This window comes from Anser brachyrhynchus (assembly GCF_964034855.1).
Source record: "Anser brachyrhynchus genome assembly, chromosome: 13".
NCBI classification, from domain to species: domain Eukaryota; kingdom Metazoa; phylum Chordata; class Aves; order Anseriformes; family Anatidae; genus Anser; species Anser brachyrhynchus.
In genome coordinates this window covers 8,109,030-8,135,779 of record NC_137708.1, presented here as the reverse complement: position 1 = coordinate 8,135,779, position 26,750 = coordinate 8,109,030, and the positions used below count along the sequence as shown (strand labels likewise).

Genomic DNA, 26,750 nt, shown 5'->3' with positions numbered 1-26,750 from the left:
TCTGTTGTTAGCATCACTACTCGGTAGCATTATTTTAAGCTTTTGTTTTGCAGGAACATTTCTGATGCTGCTTCTGAGAACGTGTGGATCCCATCTGGATCTGGCCCTGCCCTGCCCAGTGCAAGCCCAGCAGCACCCCTCTGTCTGGCCAGCAATGGGGACCTCTCCCTCGCCGCAGGTGGGCTCTGAGATGTGCTCTGGGGTGCTGCTGCCCGCGGGGGAGCAGGGGTGGCCCCAGGTTTTTGGCAGCCCTGGAGCGGTGCTGGAGCAGTGCGGGTGCGGTGCTGGAGCAGCGCCGAAGTGGTGCTGGCCGTGCCAGGCTGAGGACCAGCAGAGGGAGCACAAGAGTGCAAAAATCCCACCTGGGAGCTCGGGGGGAGAGAAGGGCTCAGGCTGCACTGGTGTGCACTGGTGTGCACTGGTGTGCGCTGGTCCACTGCTCTGCCCTGGGGGTGGCAAATCGCCGCTCCATTCCAGAGCCGCAGGGCTCCCCGGGTCAGCGGGCACAGTGGGACCTACAGGGACAGCTCCCAGCAGCAGCGGCGATGCCGCAGGCTCGTTAGGGCACATTTCGGGTCAGATTTTCTGCCCCCTGAAATTACAGCTCTCTCCTCCGCATGTCACTGCAGCAAGCAAACCCAGAGCTGTGCCAGGCGCTGGGGTGGTGGCAGGGCAGCTGGTGCCCCCCGGGCCGTGCACAGAAGCTTTCAGCATCGCTGAACCTATTTGCTTTTGGAGCCCGCTCTGTGAAAAAGACACCGTGGTGAAGTTCATGGGGTTGTTTTTGATGGAAAACTATATTTGAACGAAAACAGAGCAGCTATCCAATTGCAATCAAAGGACATGGCAATACCTGTGCTGCGGGCTGGTGCTGCCTTTCTTGCTGCAATTCTCTTTCTCACGGAGCCAAAGATACCACGAGGCTATGGTATACACCGGGTTACTCACACCGAGGGCATCTGCTCTCAGTTAGTATCTGCATCCTTCCTGCCTTCATGCAACAGAAGTCTCTGGCTGCATTCGCAACACAATTCCTGCTTCTTCAGTATTTCTGTGTGGTGAATCCATCTGGGAGTGGGAGCAGGAAGAGGGCAGCGATGGAAACAGGCCATCCCAGGAGCTCAGGAAGGAAAAAGGCAAGTAACGTCCAATGCATCGCTGCTGGGCTACGGCACTGAGGACTTGTTTCACTTGCTTGCTGAAGAAGAGCGGTGCTGGGCAGAGCCGCCCTGAGCCGGCGCCACAATCCCAGCTGGGAGAATTCACCCCTCGTCTGTGCTAATATTAAAAACATGCTGGATGGTTCAGTTTTAAGCCCGGTTATCTTTCTCGCTGCACAGTTTGACACAATTGCGTGGCAGGATGTCTGCAGAGGTCAGATGGGAATAATAGAGGTGTTAGTCACTCCAGAAAAGGAATTAAATTGTGCCAGGGTACTTGCATGGTTACTTCTGGTGCTGCTGTGGGGCAAGCTGCTAGGTCTTGTCTTGCAAAAGCGTCTGTATTTTTACAGGAAAGGATAGCTGACATTTTTTACATTTTCGGCTGCCTTTCGTAGCGGGGCAGCATGCCTGGGCAGCTGCTGTGGGAAGGGAGATGCCGCCTTGCACAGATGGAAAATAGGAGCACGGTCCCTGGGCTGTGTGTGCAGATGAAACCATGCAGGCAAAGAAAGAGGGAGCGAGGATGTCCTCAGCGCGAAACAGGCTGCAGAGCAGAGCACGCGGGCTCGCCCTCACACGTCCACCCGAAGCTGCTATGGAAGGAAGGGACCGAGCAGACGCCGGCAGAAGGGAATGGCAGTTTTGGAAATGTGTGAGTCACGCTCGGGTTTGACATTCAAGATAGAAAGGCTGTGATGCGCAGGCTGGGCTGGTTTCCTCCGCGGCTCCTCGGCGGGCGAGGGGGCTCCAGTGGGTGCATCCTCGGGGGCCCGGCCCCACCACCCCGGGGCAGCCACACACACAAGAGCAATTGTGGCTTTCTCGCTGTTGGGCAATGAACGGGGCCTGAATATTGTTGTGGATTTCAATAGAAAATGCTTTCGGATTGAAATGACCTTGATTACAGCTGGTTGTATAATTTGTTGTGAATAAGGTTCTGTGCAAAGTTTGGCATTTTTTGTTTTCGTTGCATAATAATTAGTGATTACATTTTTCCAGTATTTATCCCGTGCTAATCTTGATAGGAGCCCGAAATGCCAGCAGCGAGATGACATGAGCCAGCATCCACGCAAACCAAGCCATTATTTGCTTTCTATAGGCCAGGAACAGCAAGCAACCCAGAATTGTTTCCCTCTCATAAACATACATCTCACTCATGTCCAGTTGGCTATTTTTAATTCTATTAAGGGATCTGCAAGTCCCCCCTGGGGGACAGAAGCAAATGGAGAGATAAATTAAACTTCGCTGTGCACTCTGTGAACAAAAACTTTCAGCAAACATGTATTTCCTTGTAAACCAGTTCATTCTCACAGTGTTCCTTGCCATCACTATGGGCTCATCGTGTTAGTAATGAAAATAAAGATGAGTTGTCCTTGGTGTTTATACCGACCACTTCCAGAACCAACCAGAATGTCTTTCCTTCTATGCAATTTCTGGAAAAAAAAAAAAAAAAGTCAACAGAATTATTTAACAAAATAATAATAAAAGACATTTTGTAGAAATTTCTTTTAGATTCAGTGCATCTTTTTGCACTGAAGTATGACTCTAAGGGCACATCTGGAATTGCACTGATTAACAATGCAAACTCTAAACTGGAACAAAAAACTAGCTGAGCACCGCTAGGTCTTGTACTAAGCTGGAATATGCCTAATTTAAATTGTTTGGGAGGGGGTTTTAAATAAGCCACAAGAAAGCCTACTTTAAACCAACATGGTCGTGTCTGTACAGGAAGTTGCACTAGTGTATTTGAGCCAATGCAAATTTGTGCGCAGACAAATCCTGCGGGGAGGGAACGGCTGCGTGTGGCGCGTCCTCATGGAGGTTCACGCTTGCAGCATGCTCCACCTTTTGTGCCGACTGCAAGCCAGGTGAGCAACGACAGCTACGGCAGGAGCTTGAAAGAATGGGAGGTCATAAAGATTTGCCTGTGGCGATCAGTGGATGTGGGACAAAGAAGTTACTCCAGTAAGTCAGCTGCAGTGAATTCGCTGGCATTTGTGTGCTGTTCTGCCTCCTGTGCTGGGTCTCACTGAGCAGCAGTATTGTAGGAATGCTATTCTTTCACATTTATAGAAACTTTATTTTTTAGGTGAAACATGATTTCTTTGAAGGATAACCCTGAGTTGCTGTAGATAACACCGGTAACTTCAAATCCCTGCTCGTGCTGGTGGGTTGGCTGACACGACGTTGACCTGCTGGTCTCTGTATGTGATCGGTTTGTTGGAAGGCACCAACAGGGCTCTGCCTCCTGCTGCTGCTCCGAACCCGGCGATGCAAAGGCCTCCAAGGAGCCACAGGAATGGAGGGGGGAGATGCTGGAGCATCTGCGAGGGGTTTCTCCAGCGGGGCACCTCCAGCGGGGCATCTCCCGGGGGCTGTGCTGGGCGACGTGCTCATGCTGTCCCAGCACATGCACGCACAAATGCACACGCAGAGCTGGACGGAGGGCTTGCAGCAGCGCAGCGAGCGCCGGGCTGCCCAAGAGGAGGGCTCGTCCCACGCAGGGCTGGGGGACCGGACCCAGCCGGCTTCTCCAGCCCAGGGCCCGGGGGAGTGCAGGCCTCTCAGCTGTAAATGTTATTGTATATTTATAAACAAGACCAGACTGGAGGGATGACATGGCTCTATTTACCCCAGTGGCATGTAAAAGTAAACAGCCCGATGAGTTGATCATTAACTCGCCTCCCCTGCTTTGCTTTCGTGCCTTCTTATATGAATAGAAACATTCCCCCCCGTCTCATTTCGCTCTGTCTGTCTTTGTTTGCTCTATCTCCATGAGGGCTAGTTTAATAGCCCTCCTTGAACTCGGAGAAGGCTATCGTTTGCTTGCAGATCAAAACAATGCTGGCTGCCTTATATCTGAATCCCCCCCTAAATTCTGCTTTACAATTGAGATTAAAAAAAAAAAAAAACAACACCCAGCTCCTCTCAGTTTCAGCAAACAAACGAGCAGTGAAACTTTGCGTGGTTCGGGACAGTCCCACGAAAACAGCGACTTTACTGAGAGCTTGGCAGCAAGCCAATTTGATGCATTAATCTAAAGAAATAAATCACATAAATTAGAGATAAGCACATGTTTCCCCCAAGCAAATAGAGGCCACTTGGCTGTGAAAGGCATGTCTTGCTCAAATAATGAGTGGGAGACTCTAATTTCTTGCTTGCAGTTGGTGTTTCTTAAGGGGCTTGCAGGCTGCGAGCAGAGGAGTAGCTGAGCGTTATCAGCCATCTATTGAAAGGCTGTGTGTCTCACACAGCTCACATAGCTAGCAGAAAAGTCAGCGTAGACTATTTTCCCACCCACACACTTTCACAAGGAGTGAGCGGCGCCACTACTGCACAGGTCTTGTAAAGGGTCAAGGATTTATTTTTCTTGAGTGAGCAACAGGCTGCTTTTCCACCAGCAATAATATTTTGTGACAGCGAGGCACCATCCCGAGGAAACGGTAGTCTCCGATGCAACGGGTGCCAAAAGTGCAGGCGTGCGGCTGCTCGAGCACCCGGACCTCCGTGGCACGCACGGACCCCTCCTTTGCACCAGGTCAGGTTTCGAGGATGCACCCGAAAGGGAGCAACCACCTGAGCTGCCGCTCGTGAAGGTGTGACCTGCCTCCCTCACGTCTCATCGCACGAGCCTGTGAACGAGGGCCTGGGCAGCCGCTGGCCCTGCAGGCAGCTGCGGGGATGCCGCTTGGGGTGGGGGACGGGGCCGGACCGGCACCAGGCACCGGTGGGGCAGGAGGGGAAATTAGGCTATCAGGGTTACTTTACATCCACCTTCATTTGCTTTTCTCCTTTGGGCAGTGAAAACCCACAGGTCTGGAGAAGTCACGCGGGCGAGGTCTGGTGCCGACTTCATCCGCAAGCCCGAGCATCGAAACTTGGCATCAGCAGCGGCAGCAGTGTGCTCTGGTTAATCTGGAGTTCGGCTCCCGTGGCTCAGGAATTAGTTTCATGAAAACCTGAACCAGCCGAGCCAAACCTGTGTAAGTTCTAAATGTGCCTGACCGGGTCCCCACAAGCTTTCTACCTTAACTCAGGCAAAATGGAGCGCCCTGAGATGAGCACCTCTTCCCTTCGCCTATGCACCAGCAGACGGCAGCGCTGCCGCCACGCACCTTCCTTAGATGCCGTGAGCAGCGCAGGGGATGCCCATCCCCGGCCGCTTCGTGGGTACCTGCACGGCTGTGGGGTTTGGGAGAGGAGACAAGTGGGAGCCAGCTGCTGCGTGGCGCCTGGGGAGCCATCAATTTGGCAGAGAAGAGGCCGCTCAGCCCCGCTGCCTCGCTTCTCCTTCCCCCAGCTCTCTTCTTCCAGGCCATATTGGCAGCTGGCTCGGCTCTCGCAGAGCTACCAAACCACATTTCATGAAGATTGATCACAGAAGCCATTGTTGTCCCGTGTTAAGCCATTTATTTGCTGGTGAGTCCCCAGGGTCCCTCCGGAGGGAGAGGGGGGAAAGTGGACAATAACGAGAGCGGGGGGACCCTGCCCGGCGCAGGCTTTCTCAGAGATGCGAGCCCCCGGCTAACCGCAGAGTGCTTCCACCCAGACACCCGGCTATTTTTAGCCTCACATTCACCCTGGGTTGCTGCTCGCAGCCCGAGCGTGCTCTTGGCAGGCGGCTGAGCCGCGCAGCGATGGCGAGCAGCCCGGGGATGCGAAATCGGGGTAACGGGGCAGGCGGGCAGGCGGCAGATCCCCCAGCCCTACGTACACACGCAGCGCCCTGCAGGGCGTCCTCTGGTAAGGCTGCCGTGCTGCGCGTTGTTCTCGTGCACGGATCACGCCTGCTTTGTGCGGATATCAAGGGTAAACCAAGGATACGCGGGGAAAAACGAGGGCCTAAAGGGCGGCGCGCCATCGCTTTGCTCTGCGTGGGTTCTCCTCCTGCTCTTCTCAGGACGATGCTTTGACCTCCTGCTCAGCGGGGCGGTCCCAGCCCCAAACCCAGTGCTGCTGGTGGCCGTGCCCCAGAAATTATTGGCTGCTGGTGCCGGGATGCAATCGCATCCTCCAGGGTAAACGGAAGAAGATAGAGAATAAATGCTCCATTATAGTGATTGTCAATGGAGACAGAGGTAATAACCGTAACGAATGGAGTCTCCTCTGGGGGAAGAGGAGGGTTTCTGGGCAGAGCTAGGTTTCCTTCAGATGCTGGCTATCCACCGAGCGGGCTGGGCAGTGCTCTCTGCCAGGGCACTGCTGGTGGACTTTGCTGCGGGTGCTCGCTGCGCTGTTTGTGTGCCTGGCTGTCTGGGCACACGGCGTTTGTTTCTGCTCCTGGACTGGGAACATATTAAACAGGAGACTGGAGAGCAGCAAATAATGAATACCACACTCTGGTCTGAGCTCTTGGATGAATAATCATTGGTGTTGAAATATATGAGACTCTGTGAGTCTGGGATCCAAGTATTTTCACCAATACCCAGCAGTTGTCCAAATACAAACAATGAATAAAATGAACCACAGCAAACTCAGATTGGGGAAGGGGAGTGCCGGTTTTGCTCTGTCTCCCCTTTCTGTCACCAAGCAATGGGACAGGGACCAGGCAGCCCCCTCAGCCTTGCTGAGGCCGTGGCATGTCCGAGCCATGCAAAGGACTCTTTGTGCCAGGCACCTCTCCCCGTGCTGCTCACGGGCTGTGAACGTGCTGGCTCGCGGGGCTCCTGGCCTCACAGGCATCACACCACTGCCTGCTGAGCGCCGTGCCCAGAACCAGAGCAGAACCTGTCCCATTAAGCAATAGTAGCGGTGGGTGCCACGGCAAGGCAGCTCGTGCTGCCTTCGACAGGCCTGGGAAAGGGTCCGCGGCCAGCAGAGTCTCCATCTCCCAACTCAAGCCGGAGAAGCGGGTTAGCAAAACAGAGACAGATGGCAGCGGTTGAACTCGGGTGCTTTTTCATTGCAGCCGCTCCTTTTTCAAGGCAGACACCAGGAGCACCCTGCTGGCTTGGCAGCAAGCGGGGCTCTGCGCGCCCTCGCCGCGCACTGCCCTGCAAACGGGGGTGCAGCGCGGCCCTTGCCGGGCTTTGCCTCTCTCCACCCCAACCTCCCACAGGCGGGGTGATGAGAGCACATTTACATTTCAAAAAAGTGGTTTTTTTTTTGTTTTGTTTTGTTTTGTTTTTGTTTGTTTGTTTTGTTTTTTATAAATTGCTTTACAACCATCCCCAGATCCTCTTGCTACCCAGGCACAGAGCGGGCAAGCATCACAGCACCGCGAGCATCACTGCCCTGCAAGGCTACTGAGAGAAGTTTTTAACACAGCTGATGCCAAGGACTGCTCCTCCTTGGGGTAGCCAGCAGGTACAGGGATGGTTTGTCCCTGCCACCGCCCGGGGCCACTGCAGCGAGCGAGCTCTGCCCCGCAGTGCCCGCTCAGTGCCCAGTCCCTCTCCCAAGCCTAGCTGCAGCAGAAAAGGCACACGAGCAGAAATGCCCCGGGGTCAGGAGTCACTGGCACGTCGTTTTAAAAGAGTTTGGCTATTTTAAATGCTGACAGCGTTTGTCTGTGAGGCCACGAGCTTTTCACAGCCTCCCCCTAAAGCCACCTGAAGCAGAGCAGCTGGACGCTGGCACGGCCACCTCTGCTGTGGCCCAGCAGTGTCCCTTGTCTGCCGGGGACAGGAGCCATCCCCATCCACAGTGAGGAGCAAGGGGAGGCACGGAGAGATCTCAGCCAGAGATCTCCATGAACTGCTGCCAGGTAGGAGCCTCCGTGCAAAAAGTTGCTGTTTTATACGGTCCGGGGTGACTCCTGGCTGTGTTTTTCTTGCCTGCGCTTGAGCTAATGTTTTGTGCCAGTCGATATTTCTCTAGGTAGCTGTTCTGTGTGATTTCAGCTTATCCAGCAAACTTTTTGTTCAAACATCAGCTGTACTAAATTTGTGCAAAGCAATTCTCATGCTGTCCAGATGCCACTGCTTCTAAAAATAGTCCGGTCTAGTCCGTTTTCCCAGCTTCTTGCCTTTTATCAGTAATACTTTTAATAGTCTTTGCCATATTTTAAGAAGAGCAGTCATTTGTCCATGTCAGGCCAGCAATTACTGGGAACAAGAGTCCTTCCCAGTTCCCCCATACTCCCATTCATGCTCTTACACAAAAAAAAAAGACCAAGACAAAACTGGGAGCTTCAGAAGCTGTTTTTGCACCGGAAAACAGAAGCTTTCGGTGCACACTGGGTGGGAGCTGCACCGCGTTGGGCTGAGCCCAGGCCTTCTTTGCGGAGTCCAAACCCTGCTGTGGGTCCCTTTCCTAGGGCTGAGGCAGCGTCTGGAGCGGGCGTGGGACATCCCTGAGGTGCCCTGGCACGGTGGGAGGCTGTCCGAGCGCGGCCGGGAGATGGAGAGCCATGGGGTGGGATTGGGACGGGGCGAGGTGGGACGGGGTGGGGTGTCAGGGCAGCGGCAGATCCCTCCCGCTGCCAGCTCAGCGGGGAAGGCTGCAGCGCCCGCCCGTGCCTCAGTTTCCCCATCTCCCGGCGGTAGGACTGCACCGTTGGAGAACGCGGAAGCTTTGTGGCTGGAGGTCACCGCATCAGCAACGCTTTTATGGGTGCCAGAGACAGATACTGTCTGTGATGTTATCTTGTTTGCTGATATTTTATTTCATGAAAAAATTTATGCCATTTCAGAGACATTTCTGCAAACACAAGCAGCTTTTAAGGACATTGGCATCTTTTAACTATCCAGCAACGTTCTTGAACGTTGTGGCTTTTCCTGTGTTTATTTTTCCTCCTCCTGGACATTTTGCTCAACAGACGGGCTGTTTTTTTTTTGTTTTTTTTTTTTTCCTTTTGGCTCTGCCTGCCCACAGCCAGTGTCCCAGGAGGTGCAGCGCTGGTGGAGCCTGCGTGGGGCTGTGTTGAAAGCCCCAGGGTGGTCATGGAGATGCTGCAGGGACTGGGGGGAGATGCATGTGCCGGGGCAGCCAGCAGCCCTGCTCACAGCAGCAGCAGAAACAGAAACGCGGTTTTCCTTGGCGTTAAAGCCCCTCTGGCAGCGTCAGGGCCTGCCCTTTTCCAGGGCTGCTTTGCACTTTGGGGTCTCTGTGTGCCCCGCAGCCCTCCCAGCAGCCGGGGTGAAACGGCCCCAGGAAATTACAGACAGTCAGCCTGGAAAATCCCAGGGAGCTTGATTTGCTCACAGAACATGTTTGTGTAACAATACAATGGGGGAGCCCTATTTTTGGTACAATGCCTCGCTCCGCGTGCCAAGACGTGCTGATGCTCCCTGGTGCTGGCAGGCACCGGTGCGGCAGCGCTGGGGCTGTGCTCGGCTGCCCCTGCTTGCCCTGCAGCCCCTGGATGAAGAGCAGAGCCCAGGGGGCTGCGGGTGCAGAGGGGTGCCCCTGCCCTGCAAGGACCAGTGCTGCTGCCTGCAGGGGCTGAGAAACCTCGCAAGCAAAAGTTACCGGCAGCCAAGGTACGGGGTGTGTGTTTCCGAGCCAGCCTTTTGGGGGCAAAGTCTGAAGAGATCATTAAAAAACACCAAATAGTTCTTTGCCAGTGAATAGAGGGAAGTGGTGTGGAATATTGCTCAGGCTGCAGGGAGGACTCTGTTGGGCTCTGCCTTGTAGGGAACTCCTTTGGGTTCGCAATGCTCCACGCGTCTGCACCATTTGCACCTACTTTTGCTTGAATCACCTTTGGAGGTGCTGATGCAGACAAGAGTTTTGCAGCACCCGGCACGGGCTGGTGAGGCAGTACCGTGGGGAGGCGGCGGGGAGCACAGTGGGCGTCCCACTCCAGCCGCCACCCAGCTCCTCTGCAGCTGTCCCAAGGCAAGGTTCCTTCCCGGAGATGCTGAGGCTAACCGCAGGGCTAATTTCAAGGACAGGTGGCTAACGAGCAAGCCCAGCTGCCCCCACCACCTCGGGGACGACCCCATAATGTCCTCAGCCAGGGCACGGTCTGCAACCCAGCCAGCTTCAGCTCCTTGGCATTCCAAAGCGTGACGGACCAGAGCAGTGCCCCGTCCATGCTCATGGGCTGTGGCACATGCTAACAGCCTGTCCGCGGCTGCTGCTGCCTGGGGATGTGGCAGGAGAGCCGTCCTCCTGCACCGGCTGCCCCGGGCTTGCTTTGGGCTTATTGGGAACATTTCTGGGAGATGCAGCACAGGCGCACCTGGAGAGGTGGGTTGGGAATGAATGTGGCCACCTTGCTTTGGCTTTGCAGCTGCACTGGGCTTCCCACGGTGCCGGTGGACGCCACCACGCGCCCAGGTGCCTGCTCCAGTGGGCTGCCGGATGCCACCCCCCCAGGTTAAAAACCAAGCACCTGGCTGCGTCCTTCCCCTGCACCAAGCGGGGACGTGCCCCCGCCCACCCTCCCTGCGCCCACAGCCTCCCAGCCCCGGCACCGATGGCGCCAGCGCTGTGCCGTGGCGACGCTCTGGACCATTTTGGGGGATGCGGATGGGGCTCCCCAACAGGTGACGCAGCCTGCCGGGTCAGCTCGTGTGTGCACCAGCAGTGCCTCGCCGTGGGGAGACGTGCAGCTCCCCTGCTGGTGCTCATCCTGCGGGACCCCTGCTCTGCCGCGGGAGCCGCACGCTGCCCTTTATTCTGCTTCTGTCTCGGCGGCTGCTGGGAAGACACGGAACAAACAAACTGTTCGAACAATGCTTTCCAGGAACCGCTCGCTTCCTCCCGGAGTGCCGAGGTCGGGGTTATGAGCACCACACGAGCACCCGCGCTCGAAGCACCGCCGCGCTGGAGAGGTGAGCGGCCCCCCGAGCCGTCCTGCGGGCGTCTTTGTGGAAAAGAAACGAGTTGTGCCTCAGCCCCCACCCCCCCGAAGGAGCATTTCTGATTTCCAGCAGCCCGCGGGGTGTGGGGGGGTGCCGGCTGCGAGGAACAGAGCACTTGCGCTTTTGCACGTTGGCGTTTCGGGGAAGGCTCAGGAAGTGCTGATGAAGCATTTGCGCTCTGGGTCTCACAAGCTGGAGGGGAACATGCGTGGTGAGAGGCTTGTTCCCATAGCTCCTCCAAAAAACCTTTGCGAGGGTGCGTTTGTGAAGTGGGCTGCATGTAAATTATCCATAGATAAGCTTAACGTTACCGAGCAGGTGGAACAGGGCAGGGTTCAGGAAATTATGCAAAGAGAGGAGACAAAGAGCCGGGCTGCAATTGCCCTTTGTTTAGGGGACCCAGGCTCACTTTCTGCAGTCACAATGCGTTAGTGCAGGGCACAAAGGCAGGCAATTTCAGATTTGATTAAACTGTTTGACAGCATTCATATGTTAAATGATTATGTGCTGCTACCTACTGCTGCAGTATGCGTATCTCAGGAGAATCACAGATGAACCCATCGAGGCCAGAGTGTGGTGTAACAGGAGATGTAATTAATAAACTAAACAAGAGGGGGAAAAAGGCAAATTTGTTGTGGTTTTACCCAGTGACCAGGCATGACAAGTCAGGAACAAATGAGTAATACAGACGAACACAGATGCATGCTCTGGCGTTTGAGAGCCTAATCCGGATGCAAATATTTTAGGCAGGATCCCGTCTCCCATCTTCAAGCCTTTAGACACACATGAGAGCTGTGTGGCATACCCTGCGCTGGCAGATGCCTGCGGAGTCAGGTCGTGGCTGTTCAAAGGCATTCCCAGCAGAAGGATTATTTTGCTTTTATGCTTGCTGCCCATTCAGCCTTTTATGAGATGCCACGAGGAACCGAATGAAATTCAAAGCAGGAGTGAGGATTAGAAACCCCCCCCTGTCAGCCGCACAATGTCCGGGCGGAGGAGCCGGGCAGGCCCTGCGGGCAGAGGCGATGCGCACCCGGACATCCCCTTCTTCGCAGGACGGGGACAGAAGGGATATCGCAGCCCAGGTGCGCTGCCTCCAACCCCGCTTCTCCCCAGCCCTGAAGAGGTAGCTCTGAAACATGTGCCTTCCCTGCGCAACTTTTTTTCGGCAACCCCAGCCTAAGGGAGAGGTGTTCAGAGACGGCTCCCACAAACACCGCCAGTTAATGCATTTCCCACTCTCATCAGGCTGATTGGCAGCTGCCAGGCTTAAGTTGCCCGCAGAGGCATTATGTGCGTCCACAGCTGGCTTAGAAATACCCGTGCCCACGCACAGAGTAGCGTCCTGCAGCGTCACTGTGCCCAGCTCCAGGCAGCCTGTCATGCTGCTGCAGCGCATCTGCATGCTCAGGACAATATTCTCCCCAAACCTTTTAATACCCACTCCGCTGTCGCCAGCAAGCGTTTCTCCCTTCCTCCAAAATATTAAAAAAAAAAAAAAAAAAGAAGCCAAAAGCGGTGTAACGATATTTCTCTGGAGATGAGGACCCTTGGAGGGCGGCTGGGAGGCACAGGGAGCTCGCAGCACTCCCGGTGCACCAGATTGCAATGAAAGCTTTTATTGCCCACTCATCTAGCCTGTATCAGTCAACTATTTGGCTGAGGGAGAGGCGTCCATTCAAAGCCAGTTTACAGCACAGTCTTTATTTTTATTTTAAAAGCATCTGGAAATTAAAAATCCCCTTTTGGCGCTCGTCCACTTTGGAGAGAGAGCCAGCCCTGTCGTCTGGCCAAGCAGCCCAGCTCTGGCTGCGTTGGGTGGATCCAGCGCTGGGACGTTTTTCTAACTGGAGCAGACGCGGGCTGCTGGCCTCCTTCCAGCAGCTCGACAAACTTCCCACGCCGAGCGCCGGGTCGGTCCTCACGCCGTGAGCGCGACACCGCGGGCACGTCACCCAGAGCCACTCAGGGTGTGCCGTGCCCAGCCGCGGGGACATCCGTCAGGAGATGCTTTCACCCAGACAAAGAGCTACGGTCTGGCTGGTGCACACAGGGTTTGCCCCAGGTGAACCAACACCAAGCATGCGCTATTTGTTCCCATTTGGGGGCGGCTGCAGGGCTGGCAGGTGTTGGCCGTCCCCGGCAAACTGTCCCCATCAGGGGGACACATCGTTGCTGCCTCCTCTGCAGGAGGTGACGGTACCTAGGGCTGTCTGAAGCTGGTGGCGCGGCTGTGCTGGGTTCACGGCAGAGCCCTGGGAAGTTCTCCATGAGCAGTGTTGCACCCCGAGATGCAGCGCATTTCGATGAAGTCCTTCCTCGGCAGGCTGGTAAAGCCCAGCTGGGTCAGCCCTGGGGCACCGGTGTGTTTTGGAAAAAGGAAGGAAGTAAAAACACGGTTATGTGCAGGTATGGGTATGTGGACCTGGTTTTCATCCTGCGGGAAGCTGCAGGCACTGGAAATCCCCAGCCGGCACCTCTGGCTGCCCGGCCCCAGACATCCCCTCACTGTGCCTCTGCAGTGGGAAGGCAGAGGACAGAGCAACAACAAGGATTTATCTTCTCTGTGCTACAGAAGGGAAATTGAGCAGCCCCTGCCCAGCAGCTTGAGGTTGCCGCTGCAGAGCATTGAACCTGCCGGGCACATCAGCTGCAGCCCGAGACAGCATCTTTTATCCAAAAAAATGTTTGAGATGGGCAAACGTACATCCAGCTGGAGGAGGATTTTAGGATCTCCACCCAGACCTTTTACTGAAGTCCTGCTGAGCGCTGGCTCCTTGCTGCCGTCCTCCTGCAGCAGTGCCTGGGGAGGTACCGGTGGGGCACGCAGACCGGACCCACGACACCTGGGCCACGGGGCTGCGTACGGCACAACCCGAAGGAAAGGAGGGTTTGGGCGGGCAGGTCCTCTCCCATGAGACCGCCGTGGACATCCAGGCACCGTGCCGACGTTTGGCTCTTCGTTACCTTTCGCAAGGGCTGCAGAGCCTGGGGCTGCCCTCGTCCTCTCCTCCCCTCACGGCTGGCAGACCCCAACGTGGGACGGCCGCAGCGGCGGCAGCGCGTTATCCCGTCTGCATCCGCGCCTGGAGGAAACGGGGATTATCGCTCGCAAGTGATTGCTGGGGGCAGAGGGAGGCAATACACCACCACCAAGCTGGGGAGAGGGAGGGAAACCCAATTACACCCCTCGCAAGGGCCAGGCATCGGGAGATGCGAGCAGAGGCTCTCTTCTAATCTTAGCTAAGCTCTCGCAAAGCCCTGCTGCACATGCACAAACTAGAATTTTTCAAAGGCTCATAAAACCGAAACAACCGTGGTCAGATCCTTACGGCAATGGCAATGAGCCCATCTTTAGCGCAGAGCTGATCTTCCCCCGCTGGAATTCAAGTCCTTCTTTCAAAGTATGGAAGCATTAGATCTCTCCAAAGAAAGGATTTCCTGAATTATTCTAACAGTGAAAAAAAATTAAAAATAAATTGTGTATTCTTCTCTGGCCTGGCTCTTGCAGGCCGTTGAACTACTTGGCTGAAATTTTCTCAAAAAAAGAAAAAGACAGAGTCATGACATCAGAACAGGATCCTGCACTCAGGAGGGACAAGCAACCTCCAGTGCAGGCTGTGCTACCAACTCTGCCTCTAGTAATATCTGCCAACTTTGTGAGCATCGTGCATTGCTTAAAGAACCTAATCAAGTTATATATTCCTTTTGAAGTCAGACAACTTTGATTTAAACATGGCTTCAGAGCTTTGAAAACCCAAATCTTTTCTAGTTTGTCTTCCATGATGGTTCCTTACCTGTCTCCCATCATTGAATAAATCATTATAAACATAAACCAGATGCTTGATGCTAACAATAACTTTAGAGGGCCCTGCTTCCCCTACGCTGTATGGGCAATGACTAACACACTTTTAGCCTCCAGACTTAATTTAAAGCATTCTGAAATTGTGCACTGGTGAGATGAAGGCTGCCCGAGACAATAACTTTTACATTAAAAATAATCTGTCTGTAACAGCAACAAAGTGAAGGTTGTCCTCCTTCAGCCCCGGAGTCTCAGCCTGCTATGGGCACTGCAAGCCACGGATTGCACTTATATGAATTTGTGCGTGAAGACATTGGGAAAGGAAGACTTTGCAAGCACCTTAAAGAAAATAAGGTATCTGTGGTTAAATGCACGTGAGCGGGGGCTTGCGGCGAGCATGCAGCAGCCGAGCACAGCTCCTTGCAGCAACGCCTGCAGTATTTTCTGCTGGGTTGTGACAAGGGACGGTGCTGAGTCTCCAGGTCATGGGCACTGTGGCACTCTGGCAGGAGCAGCACGTGGTTGAGTTGACCTCAGCCTCTGCACTGCAACCAGACACTGAGCTAAAGCACTTTGAAAACTGGAATTCACCTTGCCTGGAGATAGATTCATGGAGCGGCGGGGCGGTGTGGTGGTGCAAGATAGAGCGTTTCTGACCCAAAGACCTCAGCCTGCAGAAAGTCTGTAGCTAACAGCTGCTCCAGAGCTGCTCTGTAGGGAATATATTGCTTAGCAGAGGAACACACTTAAATGCATTACTAGTACAGCTAAATCAGTGTCTGGAGATTGAGATCTGGCAACGAAACAAAGTTTTGAAAGCTTAGTTCAATATCCTTTCACTTTTCTAAGCCTGCGAACATTTAGCCCACAGGTCAGTTAATCTTGCGATTTAATTTACACATTTTTGTCATCCCTTATTTACATAGTTTGCTGTCTTATTCACTTGAAGCAATAACCCAAAAGTGGAGAGAAGAAGGAAATTATTATTTTAATGACGCATTTTCAGTTCTCGCTGGAACACACCAGGAGCATGGGCTCACGGTGGTGGGATGGTGCAGCCATGTGTGAAGGCCAGGGCTATGCTGGGGACACAGTGCGGGACCGGGGGCCATCTTCTGTCCTCCTGCCCCCCGTCAGTCCCTGGGCTGCTCTCTTCTGGCCCTCTCCACACGCTGTGCAGGTTTGTCTCATCCAAGCGGTGGTCAAGGAGGGTGAGGAGCAATCCAGACCAGGAGAACAAGTGCTTTGTTCCTGGTTGTCCTCAAGGAGAAGACGGACCCCCAGACCTGCCCTCCCACGAAATCTGGCCAGAGAACAACATACTCCAGAACTTATTCATCCTGCATGTTTTGGGGGCTGCTTCTGTGCCAGGTGCCCCCTGTGTTGGCGTTACCTTCGCACCACAGACTGGCTTTTCCCAATTGCCAGCTGCCTGCGCAGACCTTCATCCTCCTCCCTGGCTCTCCCCTCGCTGCCTCCTGCCTGCCTGCTCCTCTGACACAGGTGTCACCAGCTTTAACCCTGGACTTTTTCCCGTTCCAATCTCTGAATGAGAGCTCACCGAACTCTATGACATGGGAATGGGAAGAAGCACAGAGTGGCGTGAAGGTGGTACAGGCTCTGGTCCCAAGCCTCTCCCAGGAAGCTTTTGCCACCTGCTTCGCCTGCCAGCTACGGAGCGAGAGCAGGGGTGCTCCTTGCCAAAGCAGACCCTGCTGGCTATCCAGCCATGCTTGCAGCAGCGCCAAATCCATCTCCAGAGGATGTTAGTAGAGCACTAGAATATAAAAATCCATAATTTATGCATTTTAAGCCATGTTTTTGATTATGTCGAATGGTGAGCAAAACCTGAAAAGTCTCTTTTATAGAAAACGTTAATTCCTTATGACGTTTTTTTCCTTATAAAGAATGATTTACCTGTCCCTTGGGTTATGGTCTTTGTACAACACAGCATGTGTCTGTTCTGGTTCCTCACATCTGAGATACAGATCCCAGGCAAGCAGCTGTCCCATGGTACGGTGGGTTTTTCATGATGAATGGGAATCCTTTACAGGCAGCTTTCATTTTCTCATCTGAAAGTCTCAATGCATTAGAAGTTGCCAGAGTCTTCTGAACTTTCGTATCTATTATGCCATCACCGCTATAAATGCTTTCAAACTAACAACCAGACAGATTTCCTTTCCTTGACCAAGCACAAAAAATAAAGAGAAAAGACAGAAATCATTACGTTACAGACTACCTTCTCCTCCATCCTACTTAGCCATCGCTTTGTAAAGTGATATGAAAGGTTATTTACATTTGGATACATCTAAGGGGATGGATAGGACCAAATGCTCCAGCAAGGATCACAGCTGTTTCCTTTCTTGCCCTTGCCTGTCTCTGGCACTGAGCAATCAGCCATGCTCAGATGGGATCCTGACAAAGGATAAAATACAAATAAAAATTTTGGGGGAAAACTGGTGGCAAATAGGCAGTTAAAATAATCTCATGCATTCATTGCCTGTTTCATTTCCTTTTTAGCTCATTATTTTTTTTTTCTACTCCTGTTTGGTTCTGGAGAGGGGCATTTTCAGTCTCTGTGCAGGGATGAGAGCAGGCGCGCAGTGGACAGCAGATCCGCTGTTGTGTGGGCAATGGCACTTTCCAGGCCAGCATTGCCAACAGAGACTTCCAAACACACAAACACGGTGGGTTGTACAGCTGAAGACTGGAACTGCAGCCCAAGGCCTCTTCAGGGAAGACGTCAGGATCCCAGGCGTCCATTTTGTGTGTCTGGCAAAAACATTGTACATCTAAAAATAATGAGTGATGGTAAAAAAAAAAAAAAAGAGAAAATTGTCTCTGATGTGAAATCTCTCGTTCAGTCTCTTCTCATGACTCTGAGTTTTTCCTGTTAGTTACTGTGTCTTTTAAATGTGCCCTTTCAAACCCTTCCCAATGGCCCCGTCTGCCTGGCCATCAGCAGTGGAGGCAGTGCCTTGCATGAGGACTTGCAGGGCTCTGAGACCTTCGCTGGCCCCTGGTGGGAGCCCACACTCAGACAACCCTGAGCACCCCCCTGCGCTGGCAGCCTATGGATAAAATCTGGGTGGGTGACTTAAGAGCCTCAAAAATTGCCATGGTGAGTAATCCTCCAAGATTCAAAGTTACTCTTGTAAACACAGGCTTGACAAATGCTGTCTTTTACAAAAAAATAAAAAATAAAAAAAAATCAAAGGATCACACTTGCTTTTGAAGTGATGTTTGGTCACAATATTCTTCTATTCTTCTGTTCTTACAGGTCAGCTGCATTGCAGAGAGCACACAATCACTTCAAAATAATTGATGCAGTATCTGTTCTGCTAGCTGATGTGTTTTAAAAATTGTACATCCAACAAATGCCAATACACAGTTCACACATACTAGGTTCTATCCTGGAAACACGTACACACGTTTTATTTCTATCTTCACTGAGAATAGGACAGGATTTTGCATTCCTGTACTTTTTATAACTCTCTCCTCACCCTGCTATGGGTAGTGGCAAAACATCCACAGCACACAGTCTCAAACTGTGGTGGAGGAGCTTTTATCCAGGGGACTCCAGGGGCTCCTGCTGCCTCCTTTATGCCACACGTTGAGCAAAAAGGGACTGCCAGGGAAGAAGTTCAGCCCCAGTTAATGCAGGAAAGTGGCAATGCACGGATCAGAAACGTAACAAATTCCTTTATCCTGGTGCTTCTTGGGCAGACTGAGCATCTCGACATTTGATGCCTTGGGGACAAGACTGGCAGGATTGTTTCTTCTTGTCATTCTTTCCTGAGCAGCTTTTAGTGTTGCACGTAGGGAGATCACAGCAGAGGGAAAGGGAGACACAAACCCTCTTTTCTCAGACTCTTGGCTAAAACCTAAATATGTTAAACATTTCTGCTAGGAATTGATTCCTGACAGCAAATCTCCAAGCTCTCATCTCTGACGGCTATAAACCCAGGGCTGTTTACATGAGATCAGCACATGCCCATGCTGCTGTACACTTTACAGCGCGTGCATTTCATGTATCTACAGAAATAGGGAATCCACCCTAGCAAGCCCTCTAGCGGTCTCAGCTGGGGAGATGGGGCCAGATCCAGGCACTGGGGCTCCACACGGTGCAGGAGAACCAGCAAAAGCTTCCCTAAAGCCTGAAGACCTCAGAAGACATGAACTAGCACTTGTGGGCAGCCAAACAGTGCAGCCGAAGACCCGTGTGACATTTCAGCTGTGCATAAGGCACCATCTAAACAGAAAATATTGGAAGCGTGTTTCTAGTGAGTTTGCAGAAGTGTTGTTTGGGTACGGGATGAGGAAGAGCTATGTTTTGCATCGCATCCCATCACACTGTGGTACTAGTCACAATTTTGTGATGGCTTTCCTTTTTATTTAGGGGAAAGGGAAAAAAAAGCATGATGGAAGTCATGCAAGTGGTTAAATGGAAAGATCTGTTGATCTTGCAAGACCACTGGTAAATAATTTAACAAAGATCCTTAACGAGTATCACTCTACAGGGAAAAAATAGGCCCACTTTAAACACTGCTTTTCCAATTTGGATGTCTAAATCAGTATTGCAGTCCTTTAAAACAGCCAAACTCTGTAGGAATTGCCATGGAGAGTCAGACGCGGAGCTCTGGCTGCCAAGTGTAAAAGAGAAAAATGTGAGAAACTTCAGAACAGGCAAGCATGGGGCAATCTCCCTTCCCCCAGGAGAGCTCATCTGAGCCCTGGGGACTATCTGAAGCATTAAAGCAATAGGTTTTGCCCTACCCAAACCATGGCTGGCGTGAACTCTCCGGTGATGGCTCTTCTCCATAGGAAGATTCTGCAAAGCCTTCGATAATTTTATGGAAACACCTCATCGCATATTTTAAGTATTCCCTTTACCGTCTCTCTCCCAGAAGGATTTTAACCTCTCCAATAAACTGCGACTAGACACATAACATCCTGTGGTCACTCTGGATACCTGCACACATGGAGAAGCCTTCACCGGCACGGCTGCTTCACAGCCGCGGGAGAAGCTCGTGCGAGGAGCATGGGTTCCCCACCGGGAGACACCTGACTCTCAGGGAAGGGAGCGCAGGGCAATTAGTCACTGTAAAACAGCCTAATGAGGCTAAAGAATTAGGAATTGCCTAGGCTCCAATAAAATCCGGTGCTTTATATGACTCGAGATGCAGTTGGAGGAATCTGGCTAATCTTTTACTCTCCTAGTAAATCATTCATTGAGGCCATCTGTGAAACATGAGAAGAGCAGCCTCAACCCAAGATTCCCGCTTAGCAAAGCTCTCACTGGCTTGGCCGGAAAGAAGCTTTCCTGATAAAGCTGATAGCTGGTCCAAGCCCTCACGATTTCCAGCAGCAGTAATCCTTCTGGGGAGATTAGAGGAGCAGCCCTCGACGGTCCTGGAGCATGGGTGTGCATGTTAGCACAGTTTAAGGGAAAAAAAAAAAAAATCCACGGCACTTGCCAGGGGAGGGCCTGGCCCAGAGGCGTACCGCCGGCCGCTTGCTTCTCCAGCAGCCTCTGCAGACGGGTCTGACATGCAGCCCCGAAACGGCTGATCGCAGCCCCCCGGGGACAGGGAGCATCCATGGGGCACAGGGAGAGCATCCAGGGAGAAACCTGGTGCCTCGGTGGCACAGACCGAACCACAGGTTGGTTCAAGGAGAGGCACGGACGCCCATCTGGAAAGTGATGTTCAGCTGTCCTCAGAACCCAAACTTCCCCGTGTCAGGGAAGTCCGTGCCTGGATCGAGTGAGTACGGCATGGGGCTGTGTCTCTTGAGGAGGAATAAGTCATCCAAAACATCCCCCCACTTTCCACGCCAGGCTGCTTGTGCGTATCTGTGTCCTCCACCCAGATCTGATTCTGTTATTTAAGGAGCAATTAGCCTCTCACCACAGGCATTACTGCTAATCTGGGAATAGAAGAAAGTCCTCAGGCAAATACTTCATAGGGCAAAACAAATAAAATTTTAGCTTACAGGAGAAAAGGGCTGAACACCTAACCACAGCATTTGAGAACATGAGTTACAATCCATTTCCTCCATGAATTAAGACAATACGTTTTTTTTACTTTTTTTTTTTTTTTAAACCTTCTAGTTTCTGAATTTTTAGGAGCTGCAATTCCCAGGTGGCTCAATAGCCAGAAGGAACAAAGTTTCAAAGTGAAAGATGAGATGCTCCAACTCCGGGAGCCAAATGCTTAAAGGGAAGTGAAGGAAAAACCCAAAGAAGAGACAAAACGAGAGCAGAGCAGGGCTGGAGGCGCAAGCCTGAAGTCTTACCTGGTGCTGGGCTCCCAGAGGAGACAAGGTGTGCAGGCTCTCCGTATGATTTTACCCTTCGCCAACACACAGAGCACAAGCACCAGCTTCCCTGCCTCATGCATAGTGCTGCCACCAACAGTCCCAGCTCAGGGCAGAAAGCGGAGCACAAGCGGACTGGCACGGTGGCCTGTTTCAGCCAGGGTGCCCAGGAGGCTGAGCAGGTCCCACCTTTAGGATCCATCAAACACATGTGCAAATCCAGATAGTTATACTGGTTTGGGGTGCCTTGCAGAAACACAGCTGCAGATGGGAAAACACAGCCTCTCCTTCCCGGTGCTTAAGCTAAGCAGTAACACGCTTGATTTAGCGCTGAAGTCTCCTGAAAGCCTTGGCCCAAAGTCTGGTGCTCTTGATGACCAAGAGAAGTTTGGGAAGTGATTATGTCTTGGAGCAGCACATCTGACAAGCAGTAGGAGCTGTAGTTCCTAGGAAGCCAGAGATCCCCTTTGCTATGTGAACTTTAACCAAGGTTTGGTGTGATAATCCCTCCGTGCTGTGGTTTGTAAGATTTAACTATTCCTACTGTTTTCCTTGGCTTTCTGGCATTTTCTCCACTGAGCCTTGAGGTCAGTAACTGCACGGAATGCATCATTTTTTCTGCCTTCTCCCTAAAACCTCCTCAGATCTAAGCAGAGCAGCCTCTCATCAGCTTTTGCACCGACCAGCTTATTAATAGCGCATTTTTCTGTTGTGGGGAAAAATAAGTCAGAGCGAGTAAGACTGGAAATTGCTTTACTTTATTTGCAAAAGCCAAGGGCTCTTCCTCCCCGCTCACTAAGCGTATGAAGGAAACGTAGGGAAGTGCTTCCTCCGTTTCCAGCCACCCGTCGCGAGCGCTGTGAATGCCCCTTCTGCGATGCTGCCTCCTTTCGTAGCGCGTTCCGCGCCACCCTCGGGCAGCGGCGGCCTGCTGCGGCGGTGCACACTGCAGCCTGCACCCCCGCGAGAGGAGAGGCGTGGAGGGAGAGGCAGCAGGGAGGGCGGCCGGCACCCACGCCGTGTCAGACGCAAAGCAGAGGGAAGGAGGATGAAAGACAAAGGGTAGCAGAGAAGCGCCCAGCCTCAGCAAGGCCAGGGCTGTGGCACCGAGGAGTGCCCGAGCAGAGCTGCAGAGACCCCCCAGCAGGACCCCAGGACCCCCCCAGCAGGGCAGAGCTGACACAAGAAGCACCAGCAGGGCCCAGCCGGGCAGAGGGATTTTCGGTCCGTTTGGGCAGGACTCGGGTTGTTCAGCAGCAGGCTACTCCGGCCTCCCAACCATGGCAATCGTGGTGCATCTTCCACCCTCCTAGTCACACACAGCGAAGACTGCAGAAGCATCTGGTATAAATCCTCCTCCCTGGGCAAAAGCAGGAAGCACAATTTTCACGAGACTCTCTTAAATGGAGAAAATCATCCAGGCCTTTTCTTTGCAAGCAGTGCACCCCTCCTGGAGCCCTGTGTGATCTAAGTTGCTTAGGAAGTAAATGAAATAGAGTGAGCCAGAGAGATGTTAATGGTTATTTCTCCAAGAAAGAAAAGCTTGATTTTACCATGGGGATCTTGTGTCTGCTGTGATCCTTTCAGCGGCTCACAGGAATGCAGGAGGAATGAACTGGCAGCAAGGACTGGTTTGCCCTTGCAGATCCATGAGGAGTTCCATCTTTTCAAAAGAAATGCCCCCCACTCCTGAAAAAAAAAAAAAAAAAAACACAAAACAAACCCAGACAAACAAACACTGACTCCGGTTGGTAACGTGCAGTTCCACCATGGCCCGTAGCACTCTCTTTTTTCCAACTAACCAAAACAGACCTAGAGCTCGTAAGTTCTTTGGAGACTGGGGCTGCTGCTGAGATGGTCGATGCACAAAGAGCAGGCAGCATTACGTGAGTGGCAACGCTGGAGGAGCTGGCTCCAGGCAAGGTGAGAGGAAAGGGAAGCGGGAGGAGGATTTCCAGGCTCAGAGCCATTTGTCGCTTGCCCGTGGTTAGTATCTGTTAAGCTAACTGGCAATTGAGATCAACAGCTAGGATTTTTCCATCCAATCTAAGCGAGCCAGCAGTTGGGTTTCATTCAAGTAATTGTTCTAATGGATAATAATGTATTATTATGACTAGAGGGCTTATTACTAGAATGTTGCACTAAATTCAATAACCCAAACTCACCATATATTGTCCCTCTTGTGGGGGCTTCAGTTGTTTGAGAAGGAGCCGTAGAGTTGCGTGATCATCCCTAAAACCTTCTCCCCTAAGTTCCAGCTTTGGAGAACAAGTTGTTCATCATATGCTGAATTCAGCCTTGGAGTAACTCCAGTGAAAACAAAAGGAGTAACAACAGGAATGGATTAGGCCCAATTGCTTTCACATTTCTCCAACTTGAATTTCCAATTCCAATCCTAAAGGAGGAGTGAAAAAAAAAAAACAAACCACCACCATATGGCACAATGACAAATACACTTCAAACGTAAATCTGCCTATGCCGTGAGCTCATGCCCTTTGGAAAATGCACCAAGGTGAGCTTCCAGAAGCTTACCCATAAACAAAATCCTGCTGTTGTCTAGCAGAAGCAATATATATTCCTACTTTTGCCAAAGTGTTGCAAAGATTTTTTTCACAAAATGGTCAAATCCACGACACAGTTCTAGGTGGCTACACTTGAGATTACTGACCTTACATACTTATGAAAAAAACTAGTATTTGCCAAGCTGAGATATAAAATCACGAAGATTTCATTTCACAAAAACATACTGTGTAAGATTAAATAGTGTATGTTATGTACTAAACCCATTTTCCAGGGAGAGTTGTGCATGGGTTGGAAGCAGGCATAGTCTCACCTACAAACCCTTCTCTGCTAGACCGTCTCTTTGGTTGTATGGATGTGAACCAACAGACAGTAAGTGGAATAAGGACTGAGGTATTGAACTGCATGCTCCCCTGCTGGCTGTCGAACCATGCTTTCCCTTGATGTTTTCTGCACCACTCAGTCATCGTCTTTACAGTAAGTTACATCTAACTGCGACCTGCTGCTTCCTGCCCGGCCCGGTGAGCCACCAGCGTGGAGAAACTTCCTCTGGGCACGTTCTTCAGTGCACGCTTTCGGTGGCTGCCATGTGAAGTTAACCTGAGAAAAAAAAATGTTGCCCTTTTGTTTTCACTGGAGTTATTCCCAGGCCAGATTCAGTGCGTTAAAAAGGGGGTGACAGAGTTATCCAGTGGTCAGGGAAGTGGGAAGTAAATTGCAAGTCAGAATTCCTGGGTTCAGTTCCTAGCTCCTGTTAAACCAGTTCTAACCATCTGCTCCCTTTGTGCCTCCACACACTCCGTTGAGAGTTTTATTAATAACGATGACACTCATTTAAATTTATTCCCCAACAAATAAGAAATGTATGAAACGTCAGAGAAGCACAAAGCATTAAGCCTGGGACCGGGTTTGACCCACCGGCTTTACAGAGTAAATGCAGAGCTTCATTCAGCTGCCACGCTGGAAACTGAGGAGCCCAGCTCAGCTGCTATCTAGCTCAGAAATCACTGCACATTGTTTGCAAACTTATCAGGAGTGACTTGAATTGTGAATTAGCTTCAGCAAGGCAGCTGGCAAGCTGCTGAAGCATACAATGCCTGCTGAATCTGCACTTCCTGTTGGAGACGTGCGAAGGAGAAGGCAAACTATGAAAGAGCAGAGAAACCGCTCCCAACTCAAGTCAAAGCTACGTGCAGCACAGGCACAACAGGGCCAGTCGCTGAGACGGGGGAAAACCAGAACCCCCAGCAACAACGGTGCTGATGGTACTCAGCCCTTGCACGGCACTTGCTAGGGAGAGATTTCAAAGCACTTTGTGAAGATCAGGACCATCATCTCCCCCCACCTCCTCACCCGGCTGGGTTAGACTGTCGAGCCGGGAGAGCAGCGGCAGGACCTTTCCAGGCTGGTGCCGCAATCCTGTCGGCAGCTCTCCAGCACGCAGCCCAAGGCTGATGCATGCTTATTCTCACATTTTGTTTTCCAGTAAAGAACCCAAGCTATGTCAAAAGCAGCAGCAGACACCAAGACGTGCTCCAGCCAGCCTTAGCCAAGCACTCACCTGGACACAGCAGCAGAGCACAGCTGCATGGTCGGACGCTCGCTCCGTGCAGGCAGACATTCCCCTTTGCACTGTAGGTTACAAAGCTGAAGCTGCTGTAAATTCTCCAAGACCCAGGTTTGTATGTGCCCACATAGAGAAATAACAGAAAGATGCTTGCTGCCTGCGGTCTGACGGGAATGCTGCAGCATCAGCACTTCAGGAGAAAGAACCCAGCTTGTACACTGCAATTCACTAAAACTAACTGAAATGTGCCACAGCATGCTTCTGAAAGACTTCCCAGGGCTGGGAAAACAGCCAATATGCAATATACTCCTAGAAAAGCTCTCTTGCTGTGAGTAGGGTCTTTCATTTATTTCAGGTTGTCAGTAAATTTGATCAAAGTCTCTCCTCTAGTATGAGAATGTGTCTTTCTCATAATCAGGGCTCCATCTCTTCATTTTTATCAGTTTTAATGTTATTGGTACAATGAAGTCCAAACCTGACTCTGGAAAACTATCATGTACACTGAAAGGAGGAGGTTACATTTGAGTGAAAAGAAAGAAAACAATAGAAACTTCCAGCAACAGGGGTTGCAGGGTGAACTCAACTTAGACGCACTTCAGCTGAAATAACTGCTGCTCATTAAATACCATTCCGTGCTTTGCAAGCCACGATACGCCATCCTGTGGTCGTACAATAACCATTAACTTCTCACGTCTTCCGGTCCAAAGTGCCCAACGCAGTCAGACGCACGTTGCGTGTGCTGGCACTTACGCTTAAGTCTCATTCACGCTAGGTTTCTTGTTGCTGATGCAAAGCAAGGATGAAAAACTTCAGATACTGTCCAAAAAATACCTGATAAGCCCCGATGTGCACACGTTGCAAGATGGGTGGCTGGCTTGCTGTCTGCATACAGGTGTAACACAGCCCCTCTTCAGCACGAGCCTTCCGCTGGCAAGGAGCGTAGCCAGGAGAGCCCCCAGGAAAGCCGTCGCTTCCCCCATACCACGCAGGCGTACCAGCTCCTGCCCTGCTCTCTTCTTCCTGCTGTGTGGCATTCTTCTTTCTGCTCCACTGGGCTGCTCTCTCTGCACTCCCTGGTCTTGCCAGGTCCCCCCTGCTTTCCACTCTGCTCTTTGGGCACCTCCGTCCCACTGAGGGGTAGGAACACCCTCTCATCTTCCATCCCCCCCCCCAATTTTGCCCACTAACACCTAGGACGTACCCTCTCCTGTTGGAAGCTGGCAGTCCCATTCGGTAACCGCTCCTAAAGGCGAGAAGTTGAACATCCAGCTTTGCGTTAGCCAACAAACACAACTGCAACCTTCAAGGCTGACGCAGGCTCAGCGTGAAGGGTGGCGGTGGGGAGCTGTGGCAGCGCCCAAACGCAGCGAGCCCCCCGTACCCCTCTCGGTGCCCACCTGGCCCAACCTACCCACGCTGCTCCTTGCTCGTGTTGCCAGGTTTTAACACAGGAAAAAAAGTGACCAGCAGCAGCAAGAGTCCTCAAAAGGCAACTGTTTCCCATTACAGTACTAGTTCTTTCGACTCTTTGATGTTGCTTCTCCCACACAAACAAAGCTGTTTCTTTCACAGTCTGTTCTTGCACACGAACAAGATGTTACACGTACTATACGTAGCACATCCTCGAC

At 51.9% G+C, this 26,750-nt stretch overlaps 2 long non-coding RNA genes across 4 annotated transcripts; one reads left to right on the top strand and one right to left on the bottom strand.

The window, feature by feature from the left end:
* Nucleotides 1-1,462: 1,462 nt before the first annotated feature.
* LOC308177061 lies at nucleotides 1,463-15,300 on the top strand. Of its 2 annotated transcripts, none has more exons than XR_013938836.1 (3): nucleotides 1,463-1,815; nucleotides 2,936-3,128; nucleotides 3,253-7,863. It is a non-coding gene; the product is annotated as an uncharacterized lncRNA (long non-coding RNA). The 2 variants fall into 2 exon arrangements; XR_013938835.1 differs by lacking the exon at nucleotides 1,463-1,815 and adding an exon at nucleotides 10,798-15,300 and having other exon boundaries at nucleotides 1,822-3,128; nucleotides 3,253-5,146.
* Nucleotides 15,301-15,310: 10 nt separating this feature from the next.
* On the bottom strand, nucleotides 15,311-26,517 carry LOC308177062. 2 transcript variants are annotated; one of them, XR_013938838.1, is made up of 4 exons: nucleotides 25,117-26,517; nucleotides 23,869-24,155; nucleotides 16,635-23,430; nucleotides 15,311-16,494 (listed from the first exon to the last, which is right to left on the bottom strand). It is a non-coding gene; the product is annotated as an uncharacterized lncRNA (long non-coding RNA). The 2 variants fall into 2 exon arrangements; XR_013938837.1 differs by having other exon boundaries at nucleotides 15,311-23,430.
* Between the last annotated feature and the right edge of the window lie 233 nt (nucleotides 26,518-26,750).